Source organism: Euprymna scolopes, chromosome 14, assembly GCF_053919585.1.
Source record: "Euprymna scolopes isolate OS-2025 chromosome 14, ASM5391958v1, whole genome shotgun sequence".
Classification (NCBI taxonomy): Eukaryota; Metazoa; Mollusca; class Cephalopoda; order Sepiida; family Sepiolidae; genus Euprymna; species Euprymna scolopes.
In genome coordinates, this window is record NC_136495.1 from 55872451 (window position 1) to 55887569 (window position 15119).

Consider the following 15119-nt stretch of genomic DNA (forward strand, 5'->3'; position numbering starts at 1 on the left):
CTAGTATATATATATATATATATATATATATATATATATATATATAGCTTTTGAAACTTTACACGACCGGTCGCCACAGTCGATTCAAAATTTCTTTGGACGACTAAAAGTCGTAAATCACTCTCCCGCCAGTCGATAAAATTCCTTTAAATAAAGAAAAGGGGAAAACTCATTTATTTTACGACCCTCAAATATGCGGTTACTTAGAATGACCCGTGTCTCATTATTTGTGAATTCTTTTATCTCTAGCTGTGAGACCGTTGAAATATCGTATTGAAAAAAGAGTGGTCACGCTAAAGGTCAACAAGAGGTCAAATTTACACATTCGGCGTTTAGTGAAAATGTCGCCTTCATTTAACTCTCTGATTTTGGAATTCATTTGGAAAAAAGTCTTCGACGCTACAACTACATACTCTTCATGCTTACAAAAGTAAAGACGAACATTTGAAAGAGGAAAAAACGCATCGTTCCGTGAAGCATCCGAAGAAATGATTCTTATTTCTATTGACAATAATATGAATGATGCTATATAAAGAAACTGGTGTTGTATTTTAACGCTTTGTTGAATATTTACTGAAATGTTTGTAGTAATAAAATAGTTGATTTACAAGAGTTAAACAAATATTTTCTTGTTAGATTATACACACGGTAATTTCTTGAAGTGTTGTAAAATTATTTACTATTATTGACTGAAACCAAGACATAAAGTCGGACGAGTAAAAATATTTTGGGGCGAGTAAATTTTCCCTAACACTCGATATATATATATATATATATATATATATATATATATATATATATATATATATATATATATAATTTAAATGTAAAGCGTTTTAAAGGCCAGACAATTGCAAGGTATTTTAGTAAACATTTTTTTTCATATATATATATATATATATATATATATATATATATATATTATTGAAATAAAAATATTCCAATTTTGTATTCAAATATAAATATTAATAGCATAAAGTCCATTTAGATAGCTCAATAATGCAATACAAGATCTATATATACTTTTATGAAATACCATTTTACTAGGAACAAATAAGTATTTCATACTCACTTAAAAAAGATACAGATTTATTAGCCATACAAACTTACAATTGTTTCGGTCCTTTACTAATATTTTCATATACAGTTCTCTGCATATGTATTTTTTATAAATCTTATATCGGTGTAGGAATCCTTCAGCTGTAAATATTTATAAAAACAAAATGACAAAAGTCATAGCGATCTATAAATAAACCTAATTGTAGGAAAGTGAATAGTTTGCTACGTTTATTCGGTATAAATCTTTTTATAAACGGGGACGAAATGTACGCATGTAGAGCACTTGATTAGTCTAAAGCATTTTTTTTATAGTATTAGATATTCTCTTGTAACTATATTTTTAGAGGAAAAATAGAGTTTATTTATCACTTTCAGGGAGACCCGACGTTGCCCGGGATCGAATGATGATCAACGAATATTCTACACTCCTATATTTTTTTATTGACATCGAAGTCCGTGAAATCACCCGGGAGGAAGCTTAAAACACCTCCATGCAGTAACTTAGTCCAAAATATGTTTTATTCTACATTGCACTTTAGAGAACCTACTGTTTCTTTTATAAAATTATTTTATATAAACTTCTTTCCAGTTAACGAAAAAAAAAAAAAAAAAAAAAAAAAAAAAAACAAACATTAAAAAATTTACGTGCTGGGTTTGACCACGTCATACAAAATAAATAAATAAATAAATAAATAAATAAAAAATAAAAATGAATACATAAATAAAATAAATAAACAACAAAAAAAAAAACAAGAAAAAACAAAAACAAACAAAAAAAACACGTAAATTTTTAAGTCTTATAAAATTCTTTGCAGTTAATGAAAAAAGTTAAGAAATTTACGTGCGAAGTTTTAACCTACGGACCACGTCATGCAGAAGACAAAAAACAAAACAAGACAAAACAAACAAAAAAGAACAGAAGAAGCACGCTACCAACTTACCCATAATAGAATTTTCATGGCCCGTTGATCTATCATTGTTGGTGAGCTACGACATGGAAAAAATAGCTTTACCGATGATAGTTAAATTAAAATAACGGTTTCGATTATCGGTAATTAAGGGTGGTATTGTGGGACAAAATTAACTAAGATCACTCCCAGGCTTATACACTAAAGTTCTGTAAATTTAAAAGAAAATCTGTTCAGCCGTTTCGGAGTCTAAAAGGAACGCACTCACACACACACAGAACTGTTGCATTTGTATAGTTGTAGATATATAAGATATATATGTATACACACATGCATATTAAAATGTAATTATCAGCGGTTACGCGTTTCGTAATGATACAGCTCATCAGCGTAGCTCAACTTAGCAAGATTCGAAACCAGGACGCCAGAGTCTAGCATCTGGTTCTCTACTACTGAGCCACTCTCGGTTAGCACGGAATGCATCGCCTTTTCTGTAAATGTTATTTATTTGTTTATTTTGTCTGCGATTGTTAACGACAAAACACGTTACCGTCGATAATTACATTAAAAATATATATTTCGTCTCTATTGATTATTATACATTACGAGGAATAATTTGTCCGATGGACAATTTCGCAAAAAACAAAACAAAACAAACAAACAAAAAAAATAAACAAACAAACAAAAAAAAAACGGAAAAAAACAAAAACAACAAAAAAAAAATAATAATGATAATGTCGTTCATCAAATTCCATCTGTGTTTGTTTACAATTTCACACCAGCTAATATTTGGGCTTGATGATGAATGCCCTGGAAAAGTCATTTTTGATTAATGTTTAGTTTTAAAATATGCAACCGAAGAAATGATTTGCAGCGATTTTAAATGGTACTTCTTTTATCATAAATTGAAATCATTAGAAAAAGTATTAAAAAGAAAATGGTGAGGTACACTCGGACTTGAATAGGAGTCTGTAGTCGAATGCTCTACCACTGAGCTATATGTCCAGATGCCAACAAATCTATTTTTTTTTTTTAAGAAAAAATGATTTGCTGAGATTTTATTATTTCCCTTGGCTGGTGTAACGTACAATATTCCGCTACATTTTTTTTTTATCTATAAGAGAGAAAAGACTATTTTTAAGATCGTATTCTTTCGCTTTATGATACTTATAGACTGGATTTCTGTACAAAACATATCTAAGAACACTGCCAGATATATAAATTACCCTTATGTGAAATTTGCAAATAATAGACTCGGCCGTTTTGCAACGCATGAAGGAGAAACTCACGCACAAAAAGTGATTTTTATATTAGAGTGTAGATTAGTATTTAGGTAATGCTTTCATTCAAACGGCAATATAAAAATCAAATGACACACACACAAACACACACACACACACACGTATCCATACACACACATGGATACGTGTGTGTGTATGTATGTGTGTGGGTGTGGGTGTGTGTCTATTTACATGTTTTCTGTAATACGTATTTCCTGCAAGTCCAAAATATGTAAGAAAGAAGGCAAATGTTTTCCAAAGTCAATTGACACCAATGCCATCCCGATCAAGATATCGTATGTAAATTACCGGCAACTGAATCCGTACAATTCTAATTGCTAGCATGATATTTTCATTACAAACTGGGAAAGTTAATATGAACAACAATAATAAAATAAAATAACTGACGGGGGGGTGGTGGATATAAGAATCGTATGAAAATGTCAGCCAATGACATTTTTTTGAAGAAGAAGAAGAAAAAAAAGAAAGAAGAATAAAAAATCAGAACAGGAGATAAAGAGCAAAATGAAGACGAAGAAGAAGAAGAAGAAGAAGAAGAAGAAGAAGAAGAAGAAAGATAAAAGATGAGCGTAAGATGGAAGGTGTGGAATAGCAGGATGAAGACGATAATAATGTTCCTATTTACTTGCCTCCCCTTGCCTGGCAGAGAAAATGAAGTGTAGACACAGAACAGATACTACGCTGATAATAATAATAATAATAATAATAATAATAATAATAATAATAATAATAATAAATGGAACCAAGAATATTGAAGCCGCAGATCTATAACTCTTCTACTCCCCCATCCCCCATTACCACATCACTGCCCCCACCCACCCCAAAAGTGAGGCAAACAGCCAAATAGTCAAGGAGGAAGGAAAGACCGAGTAGAGAACACTGACCAGATCTCCGCTGGATAAGTGCGAAAAGAACTGGACCTTGGGGAGGCTTATTGCCACTCAAGTTCCAGTGAAGACTGATAGCCGCTGGCAATGAGAAATCAATGACAAACAGCTGTTGCAATAATGCAAATTTATTTGCAAATGTTATCGAAAAAGGTGGAGATTACTGGAAATCTGGGGAGACGTTGTCAGTCAGCTTCCAGGGAACACCACAGGCTATTTTCAAGGAGAGATCGTTGATGACCTGTGTGAAAGTTCCTTGTGAGCCAATAATAATATAAAATAGAAGTAAAAAAGAAAAGAATAAAATAAAAGAAGGGAGTAGTAGTAGTAGGGTTAGAAGAGAACAAGAATGAAAAAGGGGAAGGAAGCAGAGAATAATAATTCGGAGATGAATAATAAGGAAGAGGGTGAGGATTATAAGAAAGACAAAGGAAGCCTATGACTAATAATAGCAATAGTAATAAAGTGAAGAAGAAAAGTTGACAAAAGATAAAAAATAAAGGGTTATCTTCTATCTGTCCGTTTAAATGTATGTATGTATGTATGTATGTATGTATGTATGTGGTCAAGGTTTGGTGTGGGCGTGTTAAAAGCCCACGGATGTTTTAGCGTCATATTGTGCTTCTTCCACACAAATCAACCCCACGTGCACGTCGTGACCACTGCCACGCAGACGGGGCTCTGATGAACGGCGTGTGTCCTACGCCGTATAACTGGACCCCCACTGCCTTGTGGGTCAAGGTTCTTTTAACCAAAGGCTAAGGGTGAGGTAACCCTGTAAGAAACCTCCAGAGGTGCTTAGGCCCTATCAGCTGCGGCATACATGATCCACTGGCATGTGGAATATGCTCTGGTGCCCAGCAACTTAAGTCCCAGTCATGGATCAAATTGCATGGTGGGTGGAGAGGGCTACCGTAAGCTGTGATGAAGGCAACCGCTCTAGGAGAAGGAAAACTTTGATATAAAACCTGCGGCGACTGCTGCTTCCAATGATGTTGACTTGCTATTCTTTTTGGTTCAATGTGGCAGTTGTTCAGAGAGTGGGATTGTATCGGTGCAAAGTCTTTCCTCACTATAAAAAGCTTCAAGCACAGGCATTACTTGATATGCAATGGAATACACATTTTGCAATCAGTGTGTATCTCGATAACAAAAAGGCTAGCTGTGGCCTGAAACGGAAAACGGACATTCAATGAGGACTGATTCAGATATGGGCGTGAATAGCAATAAAGGCTTTGGAACTTCCAGGTCTGGCCTGGTAGGGGTTCGGGGCACCACAGCTTGGACCCGGTCATCAGTGGATGTGCTGGACTATAGAAGGTTCATAGAGGTGACCGTCTGGCACGTGCTGCTAGTTGCGCTCACGTTTGCGTTATTTGAACCAGGGATATATTAAGTAATGACAATACTCGAGAACGAGTTGCTGCCATCATGTATGTATGTATGTATGTATGTATGTATGTATGTATGTATGTATGCCTAAAACTTTCCACAAAGGCGACGGATTTTCACGAGATTGGTATCCTTTTGAAGCTCGACCCTTCGGACGACAAATATCGAATAGTTGGCTAAAAACATTAATTCCTTCACCCTCGACTGGGCACTTTTCTACAGGAAGGGGTCGCTTTTTTCGCCGATATTTTCGAAAGTCATTCCCTCTTTTCGATTGACTAGCTTTAATTTAAACCTACGTTACTTCCGGTTTGGCGATGGGCGCACCAGCAAAGACGTCACGTTATTTTTTTCACGTTCTTTTCCTCCTTCGCCGTACGAGTCCGAGGCTGCCTTCCTACTACCATTTTTATTTTTTTTTGCTAAACACACGCCTCAAAACACCCGAGCAATGCTAGCCACCCAGGCTAGTATATATATATATATATATATATATATATATATATATATATATATATATATATATATATATATATATATATATATATAAATAAAACATTGAGAAATATAATTAAACTCAACAATCGTTAAAATATCTTTTAATAGCAAAAAAATAAACACGTTCTATTATTAAATGATCATACATACACAGTGTTGCCTAAAAGAGTATTTTCAGTTTTGTCACACTCTTTTCCTATCAATATCTTGTATGAAAATACACTTTTGGAAATATTAATAGGTAATTTAAAAGAAATCGATTTTGTAATAAAATCGATTTAGCGTTTTTAGATCGTGAAAATCTTTTTTAAACTTTGCCAGATTTCTTTTACAAAATTATTTTTTAAATACGATTTTGATGCGGTAAATATAGCGATACGCTACAACAGAACACTGACCACTCTAATTTGTTTTTTTTTTTTAGGCGTAATCGAGGTCGCTGATTACGAATCTGATAATCAAACCCGTTGCAAATTTACCGTTTGCATGGTATTAACCTCTGAACCCACGAACTACCTTCCGCCATTTTACAGCTTTCGTTTACGCTACGCGCGTGCGCGGTAGCATAAACGACGGCTGTTGCATGTGCTTTCCTATAGCAAACTGCCTTCTCACATGGCGTACGAATCTTTCGCGGAACATTTCAAATATGAAAAAGAAGAAAAGCACTCCTAGTTGTGGTAGTGGGGGGGATAATATCGGGAAGATATATACAGGGTGACCCCCCCAAAAAAAACAGAAGACATTCAATTGTTTTTCTGAGCATTTTACAGTCAACGGAGAAAAAAAGGCCAAAAGACCCTAGTGTTTTGATGTGATGTTTTGAATATAATAAACTAGTTATGACCAATGTTTCATTTCATTCAGACAAAACAGTAAGAAACGGGGCCTAATTAGAGTTGGGGGCCCGTTTTGTCGGGGGTCACCCTATATATATATATATATATATATGTATATATATATATATATATATATATATATATATATATATATATATTTTTTTTTTTTTTCAGAACATTGATTTTTAATTTTTTTCCCATTAGCGGCCAATTTAAAATTAAAAGAAAAAGTTGTCTAAAACAAAATTAAAAAAAATACATTATAGTAGATAGGCTCTGTCTATCGCCGGCTTCCATACTCCTTCTTTGCCTATTAGTCAGGCGCAGAGACACTATCACAAGTGAATCGACAAAACACTTAGTGGTAGATCTTGTTTCTTGTCTAGGGCATTGAATGCCGTTCCCCCACTCCCGACACATTCCACCCCTCATAACTGGGCACTTGGGAGTGCTTGAGTACCACGCATGCCTGTGCAATTAGATTGGGGTGATCTTCTGATGGGCTGAGGGTACCGGATTGACAGTTCCTGGCTGCTGTTTCCAACTGGTAGTACAGGTGCCCTAACTCTTTGGTAGTGCTTAGAGCGGCTGCTCCATCAACAGTTGTATAATATCGGGATGTTTGTAGTGCCATGTCGCGCATGGAAAGAGACCCTGCACTCATCCCCGATGGGCTTTCCCGAGGTCACAGTCCTAGTTGAAGAAAGGTCAGCTAATGGTCTACTTGTATTGCATACCCTGCATAACCTCTTGTTCAGCTCCCCCTCACCTAACTGAAACTCTTTAAAAACATGATGACAGTACAATAAAAAAATACGCTTAAACCAGGCCTAGGGACAAACAAATCCAACTTGCCTCCTCCCTTGAGGCTTGCATTCACTAACATCCGTGGGCTTAGAACTAATTTAGCTGATGTTGAAGCATTTCTCCTAACAAATACCCCGGATATCTTAGCACTAAGCGAGACTAACCTACACTTCTCCATCCCCTCTAACTACTTTAACATGCCTGGCTATTTCCCACTCTGCCGTAAGGACTCTAACAGACATATGCATCGACTTGGAGTCTACATTCGTAACACCCTCCTCCTGACTAGAGAAAAAACCTAGAAACGGAGGATCAAGCCTTTATGTGCTTTAGACTAAACATACAACACAACATTAGCTACTTTTATTTTCTCTACCGCTCTCCCTCGACCTTGGACTGCACCATAATAAACAAAGTCTCTGACAGCATAGACACAGCACTCTCCCTCGACACTAGCGCACAAGTACATGTATTTGGTGACTTTAATGTTCACCACAAAAACTGGCTTGGATTCTCTACTCACACAAATGCAGCGGGCAGCACAACACATAGGTTTGCTATATCTCACTCCCTATCACAAATGGTTACGTTTCCAACCCGTTTCCCTGACCAGCAAGAACAACAAGCATCACTTCTAGATCTGTTTCTGACTACAGTTCCCGAGGATTGTACAACAAATTCTGACAGCCCACTCGGGAACGCTGACCATGCAGTGATAATGGTAGGAATCGCCCTAAATTCTAGACCCAAAACTGAAAAGCCAGTGCTCAAAACAATCAGATATTATAAAAATGCTGACTGGGAAGCCATCAGAGATCTTATCAGAGATGCCCCATGGGGAAATATTTTTTCTCTTCCTGCTGAACAGTGCGCAAATGAGACCACTGAATGGTTCAAAACAGCAATGGAAGCACATGTTCCCATGCGGAAATTTTGTAGCAAGCCCCATTCTCCCCAATGGTTTACTTTGACTTGCGCAACTGCCATTGCTCAAAGGCAGCATGCATACCGCAGATTTAACCGACATAAGTCCAGTTCAAGTATATAGAAGCTAGAAATAACGTTAAGAAAGAAATAGCGACAGCTAAGAGAGAATTTACTGAAACCACTAAAAACGCATCGAAGTACAAAAATTAGGAACTCGTGACTTCTGGAAAATCTACAAGAGTGTAGTAAATAATGGGCAATCAACAATTCCCCCGCTAACCAACAATCACGAGGTTGTTTGCTCAGCAACCGACAAGGCTAACATGCTTGCCAGCCGGTTTCACTCGAACTCCACACTGGACCTTTCAAACCACCCCTGCTTAACTTTCCTTTGCGGACAGACGCCACGCTAGACGATCTAAAAATCACTCCTGCTCAGGTACACGCTATCATAAAAAACCTTGACACTTCAAAAGCATGTGGACCTGATCTCATCCCAGCTGTGCTATTAAAAAAGTGCTCAACCGAAGTAGCTCCAGTTCTCTCCAAATTCTACAACAAATGCCTTAATGAATCATGCTTTCCGGGCTGTTGGAAAACTGCTTCTTTGGTACCAATATTCAAGAATTCCGACGAAAGAACTGACCCATCAAATTATCGCCCCATTAGCCTCCTCCCACTTTTCGCCAAAATATTTGAGACCATAATTAACCATGCTCTAGTCCAGCACCTTACAGATGCTAAACTTCTGACTGACAAACAATATGGATTTAGACAAGCCCGTTCCACAGCTGACATCCTCACTGTAATCTCTGAACGTATATACCATTTACTGGACAAAGCGGGGGAGGGCAGAGCGGTAGCTCTAGATATATCTAAGGCTTTTGACAGGGTATGGCACAAGGGTCTCCTCAGGAAAATTAAATCATACGGTATCACTGGTAGAATACTTAACATAATTAAATCCTTCTTAGATAAGAGAAAAATCCAGGTTGTTCTTGACGGTCGTACATCTAAACAATGTGATATAAATGCGGGAGTGTCTCAGGGGTCTATCCTTGGACCTCTATTGTTCCTAATATTTATTAATGATTTTCCCGACAAAACTGCCCCTGAGATGGGTATATATGCTGATGACACTACACTATATAACAGGCATGACAGGAAAACAAATGAACACATATCTAAAGAAATGGCAAAAACACTAGAGGATGACCTCCAATCTGTAGTGGAATGGGGACAAAATTGGATGGTCACGTTCAATGCTGCCAAGACTAAAATGGTTTCCTTCAATAATTACAAGAAACCTTCTTTGACACCAATAGCAATGGCCAGTGACTCCCTGTCTGAGAGTACATCTTTCAAACTGCTTGGCCTAACGTTCACAGGAAACATGAGTTGGAACAATTATATTGAAAACATTGCCAGAGCCCCTGCGAAAAAGGTAGGCTCTCTCTACCGTGCTAGAAAACTACTGACACCTGAAAGTATCCTGTACCTCTATAAGGCCACCATTCGCCCATGTATGGAGTATTTATTTTTTTACATAGGCGTCACCACTTATCAAGGCCGACAGGCCACTCATGGATAAGGGATAAAGAGTGTACAGTAGTCAAAAGGACAATATAGTAATCGATATTATAGCTGTCACATTTGGGCTGGTGCATCTGCTACTAGTCTCTCACTCCTAGACAAGGTTAAAACAAGAGTCGCCAATCTGATAGGCCTTGAACTGGCATCTAAGCTTCAGCCTCTGCCCCATCGACGAAACGTTGCATCCCTCTGCCTGTTCTACAAGTATTTTAATGGTGAATGCTCTGAGGAACTGCATACACTTGTGCCCCCACGATGTAGGCACCCTCGACAAACCCAACAGGCAGTTAAATCCCACCCCCACACAGTAGAGATCCCTAGATGTAAAAGATCTTTCTACTCCAGTAGTTTCTCCCCCAGAACCGCTAGACTCTGGAATTCCATTCCAGGTTCCTGCTTCCCTAACTGTACTGACATGCAGAAGTTCAAGTGCAAAGTGAACCGACATCTTGCTGGCCAAATCCCAACATAGTGCCCCAGTAGTTGCTGCCCCTGATAGTAGCCCCCCTACACCAAATGCCAATGTGCCTTGTTTGAGGTGAAAATGTAAAAAAAAAAAAATTACTTTTTGGGGGGATTTGTTTTTTTTTTGTTTTACGTAGTTTTTAATGCATTTTAAACAAAGTTTTCACGAGCGGTTTACAAAAACATAAGCACCAAACATTTTTATGTTTTTCGTTTTAAAAAAAAATTTTTTTTTTGGGGGGGGGGTTCCGTCGTTTATGTTACCGCCGTTTATGTTACCGTTGTAAAATAGCGGAAAATAGTCCCTAGTTTCAGGAGTTAGTACCATGCAAACGGTAAATTTGCGACGGGTTTGATTATCAGTTTCGTTGTTAGCGACCTCGATTACCCCTAAAAAAACAACTTAGAATAGCGTGTCGCTATATTTACTAAATCGTTATAAAATCGACTAAAATTAATAAAATGCATTCCAGTAGATTTAATTTCAGAATAAAATTATTCTTTAAATATGGTTAAAAATTTTCGTCTCATTTTGTACTGCTGTAGTTTTAATCTTGATAAATATTCGATTAATAATAAGAACAATACAGGAAGCGATGAAACCAGAAACAAAATGACAAGAAAAGACAAATGAAAGAGCCACACACACGATATATGTAACTAAAAAACAAGAGAATCACGAAAACACTTTGGCATGACTAAAAAAGGAGGCATGAACAGAGAAATAGAATCTCTACTGACAGCTGCAAAGAACAACGCGGTTAGAACTAGCCACATCAAAGCTAAAATCGATAAAACAAACAAACAAACAAAAACACAGTATATATAAACTCTGTGGACAGAGATTAAACTGAAAGCCACATAATAAGTGAATGCAGCAAATTAGTTCAGAAAGGGTATAAGTCCAGGCATAACTGCGTGGAGAAGGCAGTACATTGGATGCTCTGCAAACGACTACATTTCGAACATGGAAACTAATGATACAAGAATAATCCTTTGGGACATTGAGGTACAAATAGATAAACGCATCCAAGTAAGGAGACCAGATGCCATAATAATCACAAAAAGGAAAGAAACTGCAAAATTGTAGATTTTGGCGTACTAGCAAACGACAGGGTGAAAATCAAAAAGACAAACAAATGAAACAAATATTTGGAATTTGTCAGATAACTGAAAGGAATACGGGGCGTGAAAAAAAAATCAATATAGTACCAATAATTGTATGAACACTAGAAACAGTTGCGAAGAACATGGATACAGCACGAGGAGAAATCGGAATTAAGGGGAAGACTCAAACTATACAACAGACGGTAATACTTTCATGTGGAAAATAACCCACATAAGCTACAAACATAAACCAACCGTATGAAAAGTACAATAGAAGTAAGACTTAAAGTTGCATGGGATAACACATGGAACAACGAAAACTGAGGCTGCAAAACTGTAAATTCTCTATCACTCCATAAAAATGTAGTATCAGTATAAGAAGGCGTTACGGCAAAATAGTCGTGAAGGGTCAAGGAGGATGAACAAAACCGCGGAGAGAAAGTATTAACCACACTTTTACTGGATGAGTGCAAATAGGACTGGGATATTGGGGAAACTTGTCACCTAAATTCCAATGAAGGCCAATGGCCGTTGCCAGCGAGAAACCAATGGTAAACGACTGTTGCGGTATCGCAAATTCATTTGCAAATGTTATCGAAATAGGTGGAGAGTATTGTCAGCAGACTTCAGGTAACAACACTCTGTTGGTAGAGAGAAATCTGATGATAGCCTGTGTGAGAATTCCTAGCGAGTATAAATACTACTACTACTACTACTACTACTACTACTACTACTACTACTAATAATAATAATAATAATAATAGTGGCACTAATAAGATACTCTGGACCGTTTATAAACTGGACCAAAGAAGAACTAAAAATGTCTCGACCAGAAGACTAGGAAATTCATGACAATGCCCAATGCACTACACCCAAAGGATGATTCTGACCTACTCTATGCGAAAAGGAAAGACGGAAGAAGAGGGCTAGTCCGTATAGAAGACTGTGTAAATAAAACAAAAAAAAAGAATTAGAAAAATACATATTGCAGAACATCGAAAGAATAATTACTGCAGCAAGAGCCACGGAAGAAACAAACAAGGTAGAAAATAGACGAGGAATAAGGTAAAGAAAGACGAATGGGGAGAGAAACAACTACATGAACGATTCATAAGGATTACAAGAGAAGAGACTAGCAAAAACACTTGGAAATGCTCACAGAAAGGAAACCTAAACAGGGAAACTGAATCACGAATAAGAGTTGCACAAAATAACGCAATTAGAACAAACCACATTAAAGCAAGGATTGATAAGACACAAGAAAACAACAAACGCAGGGTCTGCGGACAAAGAGACGAAACAATAAACCACATAAGTGAATGCAATAAACTAGCCACAAAAGAATATAAAAATAGACACGATCAAGTGGGGAAGGCAGTACACTGGCAATTATGCAAACGATTGCATGTTGTACACACAGACAGATGGCACAAGCACAAATCTGCAGCAGTACTGGAAAATGAAAGTCACAAGATCCTATGGAACATGGATATACAAACGGATCAACCCATCTAAGCAAGAAGACAGGATGTCATAATAGTTAACAAGAAGGAAAATTCTTGCCAGATTGTAGATTTTGGAGTTCCAGAACAGATCACAAAGTGAAGATCAAGGAGACTGATAAACGGAGCAAATCCACGGAACCGGCCAGAGAGCTAAAAAGGATGTAGAAAATGAAAAAAGTCCACAACTAATAGAAACAATACTGAACAACTTTGAAAAAAGAATGGGAGAGATTGGAATCAGAGGGATGGTTAAGAAGATACAACGAATTTTAATAATGAAAACTGCAGAAATATTAAAGAAAACCCTTGAATGAGGAGACTAACATCACACATAAACTACACACAAACTGGATACAGAAACGGTTACAAATGCAAAACACAAAGGAACATCATATGGAATCATGAAAACTAGAACTGTATAATTGTAAGATACCGCCCCCTCCGTTTTTGTGTTGTGTGAGTGTCACCATAAACGAGCACCACATTAAATAACGAGGATCAAGGAGGATGGAAAGACTGAGAAAAGAAAGCACTAGCCAGACCTCCATAGGCTGAGTGCAAAGAGAACTGGTGCTTTGAGGAGGCTTATTGCCACCCGAATTCCAGTGAAGGCCAATGGTCGCCGCCAATGAGAAATCAATGGTAAGCGGCTGTTGCGATAACACAAATTCGTTTGCAAAGGTTATCGAAAGAGGTGGAGTGTACTGGAAGTCTGGGGAGACTTGTCGTCACTCAGACTACAGGGAACACCTGAAGTTTTTCTAAACGAGTAATCTTTGATGATGGCTTATGTGACTACTCCTAGTGAGTAAATGATAATAATAATAATTCCAAGAAATAATAATAACTCAGAGAGTTTAAGTAATTCTCCAAAGAGAAATGATGTAATAATGGGGGAGAAAACTGTAAATGCAAAATTTGCATACAATATCCTTTACAAAATGACTGCTTAAGTAAATGCACAGTTTACAAGATTATTTACGCATCAAATCCCAAATAACAAAAATACCAGATGAGAGAAACCGGTTTTGAATAAAAAAAAAAGAGATGCTATGATTAAAAAAGCACATTCAATAACAGAAAATCAAAGATTTTGTACAACGTTATCGGACCATCATTGAAATCTAAATGAAAGCAGACGGTCGCCTATAGTCGAATTGAAAGTATTATAATGGGCCAGGACATGCAGATATTTAAACGATCCGTGTAAATTATGCTTGAGCGAGAAACTAGAAATTTAACATTTTAAAGACGCCAAAGAAATTACTTAATCGTAGAAGCGAAATAATAACGACCTGTAGGCACAGAATAAACTTTACTTCAAGATAATTAATAAAAACTTAGACTAAATAAAAACAAGCATACCAAGTAAAATATAAATCTAAAATGATGATTGGAAACAAAAATAGAATAGATAAATTATTTTAGTCCATATGTGTCAGAGTGAGGTCATATTTGTTAATGTCAGTTATTTAAAAATGGGGAGCACACAAACTCCTCTCCAGCAACTCATTGGCTGATAGAAAAAGAAACTGGGAGTAAGTAAAAAAAGCATATCGAATTTGTTTGGGTAGTTTGCTACACTAAAGCATAAAAGCGACCATTAACCATAATCCACACAATTCGCTTGGTGACTCCCTATAATAATGAAACATAAACATCTCTATTATATATATATATTTTTGAATCATTTGAGATAAGGTTTCATAATTTATGTATTGATTTTTTGGCGGACTGTATCCAGCGTTGAGACTCTACGGTTCCACGTGAGCATTGTCTGAAAATAGCGGTTTCAATCTTACCCAAAGCTGGCCAGAGGATTAGTTTGTGC